The sequence below is a fragment of the Gossypium hirsutum genome, chromosome D11, assembly GCF_007990345.1.
Source record: "Gossypium hirsutum isolate 1008001.06 chromosome D11, Gossypium_hirsutum_v2.1, whole genome shotgun sequence".
In the NCBI taxonomy this organism is placed as follows: domain Eukaryota; kingdom Viridiplantae; phylum Streptophyta; class Magnoliopsida; order Malvales; family Malvaceae; genus Gossypium; species Gossypium hirsutum.
Genome location: NC_053447.1, coordinates 52911904 through 52930740, shown reverse-complemented (window position 1 = coordinate 52930740; position 18837 = coordinate 52911904). Strand labels below are relative to the sequence as shown.

The 18837-nt window shown below is 32.1% G+C and overlaps 1 long non-coding RNA gene across 1 annotated transcript; it reads right to left on the bottom strand.

Moving 5' to 3' along the window:
* Positions 1-252: 252 nt before the first annotated feature.
* Positions 253-885, bottom strand: LOC121223106 (uncharacterized). The gene is made up of 2 exons (XR_005920496.1): positions 814-885; positions 253-527 (listed from the first exon to the last, which is right to left on the bottom strand). It is a non-coding gene; the product is annotated as an uncharacterized lncRNA (long non-coding RNA).
* Between the last annotated feature and the right edge of the window lie 17952 nt (positions 886-18837).

Below are 18837 nucleotides of genomic sequence, written 5' to 3'. Positions count from 1 at the left end.
TATATATATATGCGTACACGTATTTTTTTTATATTTTATAATATTCATGCATATATATTTCATAACATATACATTTATGTGCACTTTTATTTTCATAGGTATATGCATGTTTAATATTTAATAATATATATACACGATTATATTATTATCTATTTTATAATTTATGCATGTATGTATTTATATGCTCATTTTAAATTTTTATATTTATATGCCTACGTTTTTACAATACGTATATATATATGTTTATATATCTTTTATAATCGTATGATTTTGTTATTTTTGTTCACTCATTTATTTATATATGTATTGTACAAAGCCCAAAATTTACCCCAGCCCAACACCCAAATCAGCCCAAACCCTAGAAAAACCTAATCCCTCCTAACCCATTTACAAAATTAACCCAGCACCATGGCCCAATAAGATAAGCCCACGTGAGACTAGGATTTCAGAGACTGAAACCCTAGTGCCCCACTTGCGCCGCGCTCCTCTCGCCTCTGCTCCACCGCCATTGTCATGACATCAAGTACCTGCAAACATTTAAAGAGAAACGACAGCACTAGCAATGAAAGAGATGTATAAAAGCCGAACTTGGCTATCATTTTAGGGGTCGACTTCCTCTATTTCCTTTTGTAAGCACACCATTTAAAAATAAAAAGAAAGGGAGCAACAAATTGAAGCAAAAAGGCAGAAACAGATCCAAGGTCTTTTTATTTATTTCTATCATTTCGAAAACACGTATCCATTACAAACTTTTTTTACACAGCATATACATTTATATATACAAATAGAGTTAAAAGAAAACAAGAAAAGTACCTGCTTTTAGATCGGCCGAAAAGTACCTGCAGAGAAAAGAGCCTCCCTTTTTTTTGAAAATGAGAAAGAAATGAAATTTTTAAAATAAGTTTGGCTTTTATAGCCCGAATCAAACGACGCCGTTTTAGCCTTAGGATCCGCGTGTTGAGCCGACCCGCCAGGAGGATCCGCGTGTTTTGTCAAAAGGGGAAAATTTTGCTTTTGGCTCCTCCGTGTTCTAGCGTTTCGCAATCAGATTTCTTTTATTTTTTAAAATTTTACCCTTTTATTTATTTTCAATTTCAATTTGATCCCTAATAGGACGACGTCGTTTTATACGGGTGGGGAAATTTTCCGTTTTGGTCCTCCTTCTTTCGCGCGCATTACCATTTAATCCTTGTAGTTATTTTGTTTTCATTTCGAGCCCAAAATTTAATGTTGTCTTCAATTTAATTCTTTTTTTTCTATTTAGGTTGTTTTATTTTAAAAATTAATTGTTTTAACATCATTAATATTATTATTATTATTATTATTATTATTATTATTATGCTTGTACATTATACATATATTCTATACTTTGTAATCTATATATGTATTAATGCATTACATACATATTTTACAATATATATAAACATAAATTTACCTTTTATTTTATAACTTATATACATATTTTTATACCTTTCTAATATATTACTTTATACCTTATTATTTATTTATCTTTATATACACATATACTTAATATCTTATATATATCTTCATGTATTCTTACATATTTATACATTTTTTATACGTATTATATATATATATGTTTTCTATATCCTATATATACGTGTATATATATATACATAACTATATATGTCTATATACATATTTTTACTTTCATATAGATATACATACATCCTTTTGCATTTTTTACTTTCACTAGTTTATTCCCTCTTATCTGCTTACATATTCGTTATTCGGCATGTTATTAATTCGTTCTTTTTACTGTTTTTTTTACTAACCGTTCGTATTATGTTACGATATCGTGATCATTATATCATATGCATATCCACCACATGAGTTGCTTGTGCATTTTTTTTACGACTTCATGTTTTTATTTTACTTCACTTAACATATCAAAATTTATTTTTTTGTGTCTCGATATTCGAAAAATGGTGCTCCGACTTACGGGGTTTCGATTCTCTCGATAAATCTAAATACGCGAATCATTTCAAACAAAGTGTTTAAATGCTCTCGGGAATTAACGAAAAGTCGTGTTCTAACTCACGGGACATGATCTCTTTTCCTAAACCCGAGATAATCAAATATCTTTCAAAATAAATAAATTCCAACATTCATTTGCGAATCAGGAAATTCAAGGCATTGTGTCCTAACTTACGGGACGTGATTCTCTTCCTCGATCAAACGTGAAGTATGTCATTTTTCTTTTCAAATATTTTTCGTATTTTAGCACAAGTGTCGTATTTTTAAAATTCTTCAAATTTTTCAATTTTCGACATTAAGACATTAACTAATCAACTAGGTACCAATTTTGGGCGTTACGAGGGTGCTAATCCTTCCTCGTACGTAACCGACTCCCGAACCCATTTTTCTAGATTTCGTGGACCAAAATTGTTGTTTTAATAAAATTAAATTGTTTATTAAAAACAACCACTTTTCAAGGTGACCCGATCACACATCACCAAAAAAAGATTGGTGGCGACTCCCACTTTCGATTTCATTTTTCAAAATCAAAGTCGACCCCGTTTTCATCAAAAAAATGGTGTCAACATGTATTATTGTTTGTTTTATTACTTTAGTTTCTTATTATTTGTTGTTTTGCTCGTATGATTGTTTTTATTGTTTATTATTTTGCTTATATCATTTTATTTGTATTGTCATCATTATTATTATCTTGCATTCATTTTTACTCAGATTCTTGAAAAAGAAAATTTTAAAAATATAAGTAATACTCGATATTTAGGATCTTCGAGAGAATCGAGCCCTAACGCATTGGGTTCCGATTTTCTTCGTTGAATCTAAATAATCGAGATTACTATTTTAAAAAATGTATAATAAAAAACTCATTATCGGGAATTCCATACGTTGTGTCCTAACACATTGGATATGACACGTTTTTTTCCTGAGATGATAATTTTTTCTAAAAAATAATAAAGGCAGTATTTTGCATTTAGATTTGAGAATGTCATGCCCTAACTTACTGGGTTTCGATTTTCACAATAAATCTAAATACGCAAATCTTTTCAAACTCAAGTTTTAAACGATCTCGGGAATTGAAAAAGATTGTGTCCTAACTTATTGGTCGTGATCCCTTTTTTAAAGTCCGAGATAGCTAAATATCTTTTAAATAAGCAAATTTTTAGCATTCATTCGCGTTTCGGGAATTCGAGACATTGTGTCCTAACTTACTGGATATGATTCTTTTTCTCGATTAACGTGAAATATGCCCCATTTTCCCAAAAATTTTCAATATTTTAATACCAGGATCGTATTTCTAAAATTTTTCAAAGTTTTCAATTTTCGATATTAAGACATTAAGTAATCAACTAGGTACCAATTTTGGGCGTATCGAGGGTGATAATCCTTCCTCGTGCGTAACCGACTCCCGAACCTGTTTTTTTTTTAAATTTCATGGACCAAAACCGTTGTTTTAATAAAATCAAATCATTTATCAAAAACAACCACTTTTCAAGGTGACCCGATCACACCTTATCAAAAAGGATTGGTGGCGACTCCCGTTTTTTTTCATTTTTCAAAACCCAAGTTGACCCCGTTTTCATCAAGAAAAATGGTGTCAACAAAAAACGCCGCTAAATCCTCGAGCATTAGCGGCGCATTATTAAAAACGCCGCTAAAACCTCGAGCATTAGCGGTGATATTCTGAAAACGCCACTAAAGCCCCCGAAAGGTCAACAAACGACGCCGTTTGGTTTCGTTTTATTGGCTGCACAATCTTTAGCGGCGATTTTCGTAAAGCGCCACTAATGATCGATTTTTACCGGTGTTTTTGTTTCAAACGCCGCTAAAAGCCTGTTTTAGTGTAGTGATAATCTATAAATTTTTAGATTAATAATAGTAAAATTATACTTTGGCCCCTAAAAATAATACAATTTTAATTTAACTCTTTAAAATTTATAAAGATATAAATTATTAAAATAATAAAATTTTATTTTTATTATCATAAAAATATATAATTTCCCAAAATAAATTTTTTTGCTCTACCACTGCATGTATCCAAAGGCCAAACATGGCTGAGCAATACTTTGAAAGCCACAACGGGAATTTTGTTGGGTTGTTAATCCAATCGACAGCTACTTAGGCAATCACTTCTGGTAATGAGTCTCGTAAAGGAAACCCACTTTGATGCCTTAAAGACGAGGGTTGCCTCCTTAATAGCAAGGATTTCAGTTTCAGTTGCAGTATTGGATGCGACAAGTTTAGAGAAAACAAGTAACACAGCCACACAGTCATCATGCAAAATATTGCCAATACCTCCTAATTTGATATTGAATTTAAGGCATCACTTTGACGGAGGCTTCCATTTATGGTCAATTCCATATTTCTTAGTTTTATCAGATGGGAAAAAGTTAGAGGGGGAGAGAAAAAAAAAATCATGTACTCTCACACAAGAAGATAGCCATTTAGCGACGAAACTCTTTTATTAATTTGATATTATTCACATGCAGTGGCAGAGAGTAGTGGTGACCGGGGAGGGGGCTGGCGTAAATAGTAAATTTTTAATTTAGACCCTTTATAATTTATAAAATTGTAAATTAGTAATAGTAAAATTGTACATTGGTATCTCAAAAACGGTAAAAATTTGATTTAATCTTTTAAAAAATTATAAAATATAGACTATTAAAATGATAAAATGATATTTTTATCATCGTAAAAATATACAATTTAATTCTGACCCAAAAAAATAAATATCAGGCTCCGCGAGTGTTCATATAAATGAGCAAAAGTTTTTAGGTAATTGTTAATTTTAATGCACAAATTTATATTGGTTTAGTTTTAGAGTCCCAATATTCCAAGAACACAATTTAGAGAAAATGAAGTTAAAAATGGGTAGAAAAATCAAAGCTGCAGTTCATGTTTTGAAGTATAAACACAACACATCTCCCAATTCGGAACGGATGTTTCAAGCTCATATCCATGTAGAAATATAAAAAGCGTCAGCTCGCATTATGAAACTTTGGACACCTAACATACGAATTGATTAATAATTTTGTAGAATTGTTAGAAAATCCATTTACATCCAATTGCTATACTGAGGCGAGGATACAATAAGAATCTATTGCAAGGCAATCACCCGAATCCAGTTTTGATTATGATTCAACATCTTTTGGAATATAGCCTCCTGACTCAGAGTCACCATTAAATGAAAATCTCATTGGATGGTTTGTCGAAGTCCTTGGTGACTATAACAAAGATGAGGAAACAAAGGCCCTTGTTGAAGTCGGTGAAGAAGAAAACATAAGAGTTGATGTGAACGATCGTAACGATTTTATTTTAAGTGATGTTGAAAAATGCGGTTTCGAATTTTTTTGTAAATATATTGAAGTACGGTTACGTAATGTAACCGAGAAAATAATTAATTAAAGTTCAGATACTAATTGTAAACATGAAGACGTAAATAACAATTATCTAAAGAACTGAAATGATTAATTAACCAAATTGAAATGATAGATAATGGAGTGTAATGATATTATCCATTAAGTTTGGTTAATTATAATTAACGGATAAAATTAAAATTAATTAAAGTAATAACCATAATTAATTAAATTAATCAAAGTTTAATGATGTTTAGTTAAGTGGAAAGAAAGAATTTACACTTAAAATTAAATCAAACATAAAATGACATCAACCCATAATCATCAAGATAAATAAATTCAATTGGTTCCAAATTAAGCATATTTTTTAAAAAATAATTGAATAAAGTCAATAATTAGTTTGTATTAGTTTATAACTAGAAGCTTGTCTCCATTTATACGTTTTGTTTTGTTTAGAAAATATGCAAATTGACTTAGATTGCTTAAATCCATAAGAAATGTTTTGGATGGAATTTAGGTAGAGATCTTCCACCTGTTTTTTTTTTTTTGCCAAAAAGATCTACCCTCTTTTCTAATGAATTTAATAAATGTGTGTTGATTTTAATAAAAGTGATCCATTTAAAAATGTGTTATGTCAATTTTGAGGTGAATTTAATACTTATTATTTTTGTTAAATTTGGCCTTTGATTTTTTTTAAATAGTTAAATTTGATTATTAATCTTTTAAAAAAAAAGTCGAAATGATTTTTTAACAAGAATACTAACTTAAATGTTAAAATTTTAAACACGACAATTTATATGACAATCCACATGTACTCCATACTAACTTTTATGAACTTTTTATATTTTTAATTTTGATTTTGATTTTTTCTTTAATTTTATAATTTTTAAATTATTTGTTGACATGACATATAAGACAAATGATGTTATGTTAGCATGATATGTAAATGCACGCCAACAATATTAAAAAAAATTAATATTTTAGTTATTATTTCTGTTAAAAAAGTGATTTAACTCTTTTTTGAAATCAAATTTAGCTAAAAAATAAATAAGAGCCAAATTGACAGAAAATATAAATGTTGAAGACTAAATTTATTATTATGTCTTTAAAAAAACACTTATAAAAATTAGTTTTTTTTAATTGACAAATTGCACCTTAAACTATACCTACTTTTTCAACTGGGTACCTTAACTCTTTTTTTTTATTATGAGAAATAGTACTTAAACTATTTCCTCCCTTACCCAAATCATCTCAAACCTTAACACCTTTAAGAAAAACCATTGACCAATTATATGGTGTAACAAAAACATTCATAGATTACTTTTTGTTAAACCATTGACTAAATTGCTTAAATTCATAAGAAAAGTTTTGGATGAAATCTGGGTAGAAATCTTCCTCTTCTTCTTTTTTTTCCCAAAAGGATTTTCCTTTTTTTTTCAATTAATGCAATATATATGCCATATATCACATGTTAATTTTAAAAAAAGTCATCTATTTAAAAATTGATTATAATTAAATCAAATGACATCAACCCATAATAATCAAAATTAATAATTTGAATTGGTTCCAACTTAATTAAATTAACCATATTTTAAAAAATAATTTAATAAAAACAATAATTATAAATTAAATTATTAGTTTGTATTAGTTTATAAAGGAGTTTACGTTGGTTTATCCATTAAAACACTTCAATTCCATCGTGTAGGGAATATTTATAGGATGAATTTTTGGATATTTTATAGAGAATGAAATACTGTCCCAATTAATTGTGTCGAGAATGTTGGAAAAAGTCGGTTCGAAAATAATTTTCTTGGATAGCAAAAAAAAATTAAAATTTTTAAAACCAAACCAATTTGTGATATTTATAACAATAAACTTTTCTTGAAATTATACTTGTGTTTTGGACTAGACATATCTTTGTCACTCCCGGCTTTCAACCAAATGGTCTTCTCCACTATTCTCGTACCACAAACTGTTTCGAGTGTAGGCTCGAACACTTTCAAATCAAATATAGAACCAAAAATTATTTACTTTACTTTCAGTGAGAACGTAATTTTTTTCTAATAGAAATCGGTAAATTTGTTATTCTTAGCAAATAGAATTTATTCTGGAAAATAAATCTTCATTACTTTCTAGCAGAATAGCAATATCTCAAAATTGTATATAACTTATTGTATTTTTAGCCCTACCGATTCCATCTATTTATAGGGAAAGGAAGTGAAATCCTAGTTGAATTAGTAGAAGCATTTTAATGTCTATTTAATAGAAAAACAATCTCCTAGTTGAAATAAGAGAGAGAAGGGCTAATACAGTGTGCTTCCCCTCATATGTATTATGATGGAGATTCAAACATTTTCCGTATTGGGTCCAATTATATGTTTCCTAAATTTTTAACCCAATACTTTATAATTTAATCCAACCAAATACATGTTTTTTTATTTCTTAAAATAGACATTATTTATTAACTTAAATTAAATTAAATTAATTTTTCAATTAAATACTTTTTTCAACCCAATTCTAATTTCTTTAAAATCATGACAACTTTACCGTAAAAATCTATGAGAAAATATATTTAATTTCTACATTCAAAGGATTCCCTTGTGACGCTCATAGTGTGACATATCTTAATTTTGAGTAGATGATGAATAATATATGTGTGATTCGTATACTTTAGTGTAAGTCAAAGTCTGAGTTCAAATATATAAGGAATCGAATGTTGGTGCGTTTGGTATACGACTTCTGTAGTATGTAGCATCATTCAAATAGTGGAAATCATAGTCCAATTAAAGGGTAAATAATATCCTCTCATTTGCATTATATGATAGAAGAAAAGTAAACGTGGCCACAAGTCATTGGACAAACACTTAGTAAGTAGCTTTTGAAATGATATCTAATTAGGAAAAACTCAATCACGATATTATAGCGGAATGACTTCGTGACTAAATAAATTTATAATTAATAGGCGAAAGCTAAAACTTAATTATAAATTATTTGAGCTCTAATTATATATATCCAATCGGTCCCCCTCACTAGCTTGTTGAAACAAAAAATTAATTGCATGTAAAACCAAATGGATAGAAATGAATGAAAATGATGAAGTAAGATAAATGGTTCGCATTCATAAATGAATGTGTTTTCTCGCTAAGTATAGAAATGATTTGAGCATTAATTTAAATTTTTTCGAATTATTGTTTAATTAATTATAATTAAATAATCGAAGTTTGAAATGGAATTAAATTAATTAGTCATTATAGATTTTGAATAAGAAAATTAAATATATTTCATCATAGATCCTTTTACAATAAAGTTGTTATGACTTTAACAGAATTAGAATTGGGTTGGAACAATTATTTAAGTCAAAAGTTAATTTAGTTAAAGTAATTAAGTAACTCATTGAGAAATAGAAAACAAGTTTTGAGTTGAATTAAATTATAAAGTATTGGGTCAAAAGTTTAAGTAACGTATATAATTGGACCTAATACATAAGAGACCAAAATTCTCCTCATAAAGAAGAGAGAGGCAGTAGCCCTAGTAATATTTATTAGGGTGTGTCGCCCACCCCTACTCTAGGTAAAGTAAGAGTGTGTTTTCTATTTAAATATCATTATTTTACAAATGTTTATTCAATCAAGATTCTTGTATCTCCCCTTGTAAATAGATGAAATCGATCGACCTAAAAGAATAAGTTTCCATACACCGTTATTCTAGAAGAAAATAGTGGAATTGTTTTATCTAAGAATAAATTATATTTTCTGGTAATTACAGTATTTTTCAGTTTCTATTGAGGGAAATTACTTTCCTAGTGAAATTAATTGCATTGCTTCTTTTTTTTGTGTGTTTAATTCGGGTTGCTCAAGCCTACGCTCTGCGCAATTCAGGGAACGAGAATAGTGGATAAGGTCTTTTGGTTGAAAGCCAAGATCGATTTAAATCCATCTCGCACAAAGAAAAAATATTTTTTGGTAAAGGATTATTACTATAAATATCACAAAATGACACAGTTTTAAAAATTTTTAAACTTTAACTATAACTATTAAAATTATTTTTTTAACCAATTTTTTCAACATAAGGTGTAAGTGGATCTACAAGAAAAAAAAAAGAAATGCGAAAGGAAATATTAAAACCTATAAGACAAGACTTGTAGAAATGGGTTATACGTAAAAAGAATGCATTGATTATGATGAAATCATCTCGCTAGTAGCAATGCTTAAGTTTATCTGCATTCTATTGTCCATTGTAGCGGCTCTCGATTACAAGATCTAAAAAATGGATGTCGAAGAGGATATTTATATGGTGTAACCCACTAGTTATCTAGCTACAACACAATAGCATCAAGTTTGCAAGCTTTTAACACCCATCTATGGACTTCAACAAACATTTTGCCCATGGAATCAAATGTTTGATTAAGTAATAGCAACCTTTGGGTTTGAGCAAAACGCTAATGAACTTTTGTGTTTATTAAAAAAATAAATGATGGAAAAGTAACTTTTTTTGTTCTATATCTCAATTTTATTTTGCTCATTGGGAATGATATAAGGATATATCATCGGTTAAATTGTGGCTGATGCAATAGTTTTGTATAAATGAATTGGTGAAGTTAATTATATTATGGTTAAAAATTGAAAAAAAACAAAATGATAGTCTTATCACAAGCTTCATACATAAATAAGATTCTAAAACGTTTTGCAAAGATTAATTCAGAGAATGGGACACAACCTTCTGTATCAAACTTAAGTGTTTCTTTGGATGACTGTGCTAAGACAATAGAAGAAAGAGGGTCTATGAGAAAGGTTTCATATGTTTCAGCAATATGAAGCCTTGAGTATATTATGCTTTGCGCATATCTAAATATTTGTTTTGCAATAGGATTGATAAGTCAATACTAAAACCACCACTCAAGAAGAAACCACAAAAAGGCATAAAACTCAACCAAACATTATATCAAGAATCATCCAAGGTCATCATTCTGTAAATGAAGATGCTAAACCATCACCGGTCAACCACTAAGACCACCACACAAAACCAATATGACATGAAAATTCAGGATGAACAATGAACCCAAACAATCAAACTCGAATAAACCAAATGATAGTTTCTAAATGCCACAAACTTCATATTCCAAAGAAAGGGCGGTGCTACATAAAGAATCATCAAATCATATCCTAGAATACCACCATACACACCCTTCAGATCAACAGGCACCTTTAACAATGAAAAGCATTAGTCCCAACATAAATCCATATCACATCCGATCTTTACACCTCCAAGGAAATAAAAACAAAACAACAAAAGGGATTAAAACTGCCTCTACAAAAGGTGCAATTTAAATAAAACTTCACAAAGTTAAATCCCAACATCAAAGGCATGCTTTGCAAACTTGATATTTTAACCATTCCTACCAATGCCAATATGCTCTCTTGAAAAAAGGAATTTACTAAAAAGTTATTCACCAATAAATGAATTTTAGAAGAATGAACATATAACCAGCTATGACTAGCTAACTGAAATTGTAACAAATTAACTAATTACATAATGGTTATAATTAATTACGTAATGCCATTTACTAAAAGAACTATCCAAAGCAGACTCCACCAAACAAGAAAAAACAGAAAAGAAAAAATAAACACAGGCCCCTTAAAGAAACAAAAGCCCAATGCATTAAATAAAAGACAAAAGGACGACGAAATAAGTAAAATATTACTACTAAATAACTAAAAAGAAGATTAAACAAGTGTGGCTTTCTAATGATTCGAATTTATAGACTTAATGCCTAAGTAATTCAAGTGGCGACTTACAGTTGCATATAGTCTCCATGGGCTGCATAATCCAACAATGAATTTGGTCAGACAATGGACTTGATGACCCAAAGATGGACAACAACAAAATGGGCACTTACAACCAGCCCAAAACTCAAGTCCAACATGGACCTATTACATGATTAAAATAAAATTATCCAACTTGTCCTAGAAACAAAAAGGTTTATCGAACAGTATTTTTTTAAACAATCATTGTAAATGTTAAGGTTTCAAAATATAAAAACCATTTTTTGTTTTCTTAAAATGAAAACAGACTAGATGTTATTAACTTAGTAAAGAAAGTCCCAAGAAAGACGATTGAGGAAACCATAACCGTAAAAAATAAAATAACCCTAAACAAAGTTATTGTTCACATACAAGAAAAATTAACACCCACTCTCCAGCTTACAGAAGCGTCACGTGCTGTGGCTGCCCTGGAGCATGCGCGTTAAAAGAAATGATTTTGGAAAAACTATTTTGAAAAGCAATTTTAACTGCAAATGACGGTGTCAATTGTAATATTGTAGTGCCAATGGGATACTCGAGTATTCCAAGGTTTGAACCCAAAGGATGCCATGTGGATAAATGTATTTATCAAGTTACTTACAAATTAAGCAATTACTAATCTAATTGAGACGAAAATTGTTAGTGCAAGTCCAAATAAAATTGGTTATAAACTGAAATTAAACTATTAATTAAACCAACTAAGCTAAACTTTCTTCCTAATGTTTTAGATAACGTAAATGATTAAACGATGCTCGATTGATTAGTTGAATGCTAATTAAACTAATAAACTTATATTGATTATATTGGTTGTCACTCTTAGTTAGGAATCTCCTCTCCGTCTCATCCTAGATTAAAAGATACCACCTAAGGTTACTTCTCGGTCTCACCTAGGCATATTGATTACCTCTTAGCCTCACTACTCGACACAATTATATCGAACTATCTAAGGATAAACTCTCATCTTAGTCTCGTTTATCTAGGTTTTTCACTAGAGGCGCCAATTTAATGTATTAAGCATTTCAATATAATCGAACAACCAATCAATCAAGAATAGACATTAACTTAAGCTAACAAACAACCAAACAATCGGTCATTTAACAAATTTAGCACATACTCAAACTCAAATTCCAAGCAAACATTTTATCAAACATATTGTAATCATAAAATGAAAGCAAAAGGTTTAAGAAAATGATCATTCACTTGATGAAGATCTATTGAAACCCGAGGGGTTGTGCATCATTGTTTACAAAATCTTTAACAATAAGAAATAAATAAAATTGTTACACTAAGATCTAACCTAAAAAGAAACAAAGAAATCCTAAACTAAAAATGAAAAGGGAAAAAAAGAGAGAAAGAAAACCTAATCTAAAAACTAAAAACCCTAAAGAAACTATCCATCACCAAAAATCTAGAATGAAAGGCTTATAAAGTTGTATTTATAGCCTACTAACATTTAACCTGACATTGACTACTTTTCCAATAAGTAAAAAGAAGACATAAGTTTGTTTGGACACAAAATTGCCCCTGTAGTTTTTGTAATGCCCTGATTTATTTAGCTTTGTTTTTATGAATTTTGTCATAATTAAGTATCTACTTCAGTGGTTAAGTGATGTTGGTGTGTGTTTGAGGTCTTCAGTTCAAGTCTCACTTTTGAAATTTTTTTTATTCTAGCCTTATCCCTTTTGGGTGGGCTTATGTTATATTTTTGGTTAACTAATATTAGAATGAGTCTGCTGGTTCAAGTGGTAAGGTGTTAGCTAGCTTTAGGGTTTTGTGTTCGAACCCCCATGTGAGTGAAAGTTGTTATTTTTGCTTCTGTGAGTGTGTGCCGGTTGTGTAGTAGAAGTTCGGTGGGATTGAAATCTATGGTAGTTGGATGAGGTTAGTGGTCGGTTTTGATGGGATTTGGTAGTTAGTAGGGTTGTGGTGAGTTGGGATTTTAGTTTGAATTAATTTTTAATTTTAATTTTTTCCCAAAAATTCCCCTTTTTGTTTTTTTGATGTTATTGTTTCCCCTTCTTTTCTCTGCAACTTTTTATTTTGCTTTCTATCTATTCTATTCAACAAATCGATCATTCTAATCGTTGGGGTTCGGTGTTCCGGTTGTTCTTCGTTCGTTTTGGTAAGTCTGTAAGTTCGTTTGGTTTGGATTTCTTTCCTTTTGAATTGGCGTATTGGTGTTATGGTTAGGGAGTTTAATTTTTGTGAGTGTATTGCGTAAGAGAAGACTGTAAAGCAGTGAATTTTGCTCCAACGACCTAATTCGTGATAGTAGTTATTTTCGTTGTCAGTAAGTTCATGTGCGTTGTTCGGGTTATTGTTGTCAAATTGTTTACTATTTGCTATATAGTAGTTAGGATAATATTTTTTCTAAGTTTCGGAGGTCTCGGGATTACTTTCACATAAAAACGAACTAGGTGTGTAATGAAAACATGAGAAAGCATCAATCGGTGAAAGCCGAAAACCTAGCCTGTCGACGCCACACGGGCGTGTGCCTAGCCGTGTGGTAGGCCGTGTGTGACAGGTGTGTGTGGCCGTTTGGGCCACACAGGTTAGGCAAACTTGGACGTATCGGCCACACGGGCGTGTAGGCCATGAGCCAGGCCGTGTGGGCCATGAGCCAAGCTTTGTGGGCCACACGGGCAAGGCCATCTCAGACATGTGAGCCCACACGGGTAAGCCACACGGTATGTAGGTCTAAATTTCAGAATTTTTCCCTAGGGTTGTACACGTCGTTCCGATCAACTATGGGCCTTCCGTAGGGTCAATATGTATGGTATAAGCCTTAAAGCATGAAATCTGTTACTCTGTTAGACTGAAAATGACTTAAATAATACTTTTATGAGTATTATGAGACATGGTATGTACGATATGTTCTATCATGCTTAGGCATGTGTAATATCTATTTTATGAGCATGTGTGATGTATTAATTCTGATATATGTTATTACTGTCTATATTTGGTTATGGGATGGGATATGTGATATGTGGAGGAAGTATTCTGTGAGGAGATATTTTGCCAGTATACTGGCAGCACGGCTGTGATTATTCTAAAAAGTGTCGTATAGGCACTATGTGTTGTGTAGGGCTGGGTGTATGTTTTATACCCCCACGTGGTGTGTTGGGATTGTTAGATTTGGTGTGTAAAGGATAAGGGTAGGACTTTGTATATCTGTATCTATATAATTCTGTCGATAATCTGATTTTGTTAAGGATTTATGTCTGTATCTGTTCTGTTATGCGATAAAACTTGAATTTATGTTTCCATAGAGTTACATACTATGTTGTTAAAAGTCACTTTCTTTCTGTTTGCTCTATTCAGGTAACCCTCAGACTTAGGCGGGTCGGTGCGACGGAGGCTCACTTGTGACCACTTGTTCGTAAATTTCATTTACTTTAAAAGTTTACTTAATTTTATGGTTTTGAGAGTTTTGTAGTTTTGGGACTCTCTGGACTTTGGGGTTTTATTTTTGGATTTGGATTTGATTTGAGATTTATTGCGACGCTCGACAAAACAAATTACAAAAACAACTATTTTATACGATCAAAAGCTTTCGAGAAAATAAACTCGGTTTTCAAAATATAACGACTTTAAAACTTTCGCTGCAAATTATTGTTTTATTCGAAAGAGTATGCAATCGATTGTTTTCACTAATGAGTATAATGACATATTCTTTACAACAAAGAGGTACAATATTTTTAAAGGAAAAGACCGATTTCTAACTTTTCTTTGTAGCATCTCCAGATTCGACCATAACGTCTAGGCCGGGTTTAGAGTGTTACAATTTTTTTCACTTGTTAGGCTTGAGTATCGCGATACCCACAACAGTCTTGAGATTAAGAGTCTTGGGGGTCTCGATATGCTATACCCAGGTCTGGTATTGCGATACCACTGTAGATGACCTCTATTATCCTTATCTCAACACTGTTAGAGGTATCACGACTTTCATGCTTTGATATCGTGATACCCCTTTTTAGGTGATGCTTTATTTATGTTCGGGTTATCGTCAACTCCCTACAACACCCAACCAACTTGTTAAGTTTTCCATGGAACGATTGACCAATTTGGGTATAACAAATGGCTTAAATTAATAAAAATGATTTATTAACAACAAAAATAAAAATTGACAAAAACATATCAAAGTCGCTTAAATTACTTAAGAATAAGCTCCTTAAGTGTAATGGAGAACCTAATTTGACGTCTCAAATAACGATATATCATGTTGATCTTTTTAAAGCATCTAAAACTATGAGCCACTGGTACACGACTTCTCGCAACACAATATCTTATTATCGTGTTGCTCTTCACATTGTCCTCTCGATTGTGATTGTCAACGAGGCCTCACCATCTTCGTTCAATCTGATTTTGTCGCATCTATTGCAAAATAAGGAGCTCTACCAATCAGACAAGCTTTTGATTCCCTCTACAAGCCTTTTTAGCTAACGTATGAGCCATTGCGTTGGCTTAGTAATGTACATGTTGAACAAGGCACTCTTAGAAGCCCGCACTAATAGAAATCTATTCCCCGTGTGATCAATAGCACGTCAGCGGTGTCCAATGGGATGGTACTCGAACTAGTACAAGTAATCCCGCCTATAGCCCTTCTAACTCTCTAAAATAAGTCTGTATTAAAGTTGCAATAGGACATTATAGAAGCACACCGAGGCCAATAGAATTTCAATGCCGCCCAAGTATCCAATGTAATTTGGTAATCACGAAAGACATACTTCAGTGTTTCCACCACACCGCCATATCTGGGGCATAAAGCAGAACGAATTAATCGTCTATAAAGTATAGTAGAGTATGTAAGGAGATAATTAAGAAAATTCCTCCAGTTGAGGATCTTGACCTTAGAAGGAATATTCAGAAGCCATGATTTTTTGTAAAAGGCAGTGTATGTAGTTTGAGTAACAATGGTTATAGGTGTTTGTAAATCATGTAAAAGAATTTTGGAGGCACTTCTTAGAAAATACACTTTCGAAGCCTCACCCCTCTAAACTAGGCGATTAGCATGAGGGAAACACGCTAGAGGAATTCCCTGGATCCTCACAACATCAAATTCACTGAAGGTATTTCTTATCAAATCTAATTTCCATAATCTTGTACTTGAGTCAATTAAATCAGAGACGAAAATCTGTTCTCGTGCAATCGATAGCTGTATTGACAAGAAAACTTATTCCCCCAAGTACCCAAGCATCCCCCCAAACTGACACTTATGTTCCTATGCCGATCACTAAAAAATCCTCATATGGAGAAGTCCCCATGCTGCCCATATACTCTTCTACTTGTATGAAGGCATACTCCCTAACCTTTCATGAAGGAATTTCGAGTCGGGAAGTGTTTGGCTTTTAATGTTCTCGAAAGTAAAAAGTGAGTATTGCAAATTAGTCGCCATCCCTACTTCACAAATAACGCCAAATTAAACTCTGAAAAACTTCTAAACCCATGATTATCATGGGTGCACAAACATCGTTATTCGCAACAATAGATACCACGTTTATCATGGCTTTTCTACCACCAGAGCTTTCCAATAATGTTTTGTATTTCCAAACACAAGGATTTCGGTAATAAAAAACAAAGCATAGAATACATTGGAATAGCCTGGAGCACTACTTTAATGAACACTTTTCTACCCCAGTGCGATAGATTTCAAACATTCCAACTGCTAATCTTTTACTACTTCCGATCCTTCAACTCTTGAAATGAAAATTTCTTCCTACAACTAACCATATTCAAAAGACCCAAGTGTCTTTCCATATTCGCCGTTCATTGAACATTAAGCAACTAGGAAACCATTATTCTAGTATCATCTAAGACAGTAATATTGGAAAAATTCGTTGATTTGTCAAGGTTGACACATTGTCCCGAGCAACGTTCATATTCGATAAGAATGTCCTGAAAAACCTTCACACCCCTTTTAATGCCTCCTAAAATAAAATATAATCATTTGTGAACATCAAATGAAATATTTGTGGACTATGTTGACAGACCTTCACACCCACCCGTGACTCGTTCAACCGAGCCAACTTTAATATGGCAGAGAGCCCCTCACTGCAAAACAAAAATAGATAAAGGCTCAAAGGGTCCTCCTGTTGCAATCCTCTAGATGAGTTGAAACAAGTCCCCATTTCACCATTAAGAATGATGGAATAGAAAATTGAAGTTATACACCGTATTACTAGATCAACCCATGTTCACGTAAACGCCATCTGTAACATCATTCGTTCTAATAAATACCATCCCACACAATCGTAAGATTTGTTCATGTCCAACTTCAAAGCCAATATCATTTGCTCTCCATTCACTTTTGTTTAAACGTATGCAAGACTTCATAGGACAAAAGAACATTGTCGGTGATTAACCTCCTAAGAACGAACGCATGTTGTGCCTTATCAATATAGAGATCGAGAATCTTTCGAAATCTATTTGCAATCGTCTTAACAATTATCTTATGCAACACATTGTAAAGACTTAAAGGTCAAAATTTAGTGATATTTGTAGGGCACACCACCTTCGAAATAAGCGCTATATAAGTGTTGTTAAGCCTTGCCAAAGATTTACCATTGTTGAGGATTTCTAGACAGAACGTACCCATATCCTAGCTAATAATATGCTAGAATTTCTAGTAGAACAATGCTAGGAAACCATTTACTCTCGAAGCCTTCGTCTGACCCATCACTTTCATGGCAGTCACTAATTCCTCTTCCCCATATTCGTCCATCAACATATTATTCATATAATCAATCATGCACCTCTCCACTCCGGACAAAATGTGATCAATATTACCTACTCCCTATGTAGAAAAAAGACCCAAGAAATACTCATTCGCAATACGATCTATCTCATTAAAGTTTAAGGCCAAACTACGACCCTTCTACTGTAAACCACATATTTTGTTAGTACATCATCTCTGAGAAGCAAAGTTATGAAAAAAAATGGAAATATTCCTATCTCCTAACTTTAACTAGTGCGCCCTCACCCGTTGTTCCCAATACCTCTCCTCCTTCTCAATCTACATATTAATAAGCAAGTGAATATCCAGTAATTCCATTAGCATTGCCTCGGATCTTTCTTGGCCCTTGAAGTGCTTGAGTCTTCTCAAAAGGTTCTTCTCGATTGTTGACTTTTATGTTAATAAACCCCGTCCAATGTTACAATCTCTCGTTGAGCTTAAAAAGTTTATTCGAAATGTCTCCCATACTTGAATCCTACAAATACTTAATTTTTAACTTACAAAATCTTCTAAGCACCACCAGGATTCAAAGCGAAACCGCGAAACCGTCTTACTTTCTATTTGTATCCCCCTGATCCGTTTGCAAGAACAAAGGGAAATGGTCAAAGAAAGAATGAGACAGATGTAAGGAGAAATTCAAGAAAATATGCATCCAATTCGAAGAGGCGACTCCATGATCAAAATATTCCCAAATGATCGTCTCAAGCAAATTTCCCCTCTCCCATGTGAACCATACACCCGAGTATCCAACATCATGAAGTTGGCAAGCCTCCAACACCCTCTAAAATACTTCCATTCTCCCCTCCTCCCTTGGAAGTCCACATTTCTTTTCGAAAGAATATAGGCTGTCATTAAAATTACCGCAAACTAACCAAGGTAAAACATGCGAAGTCCCAAGGGTTTTCAACAAATTCCATGTATTAGATTTCTCTCGAGGATCAGGTTTCCCATAAAA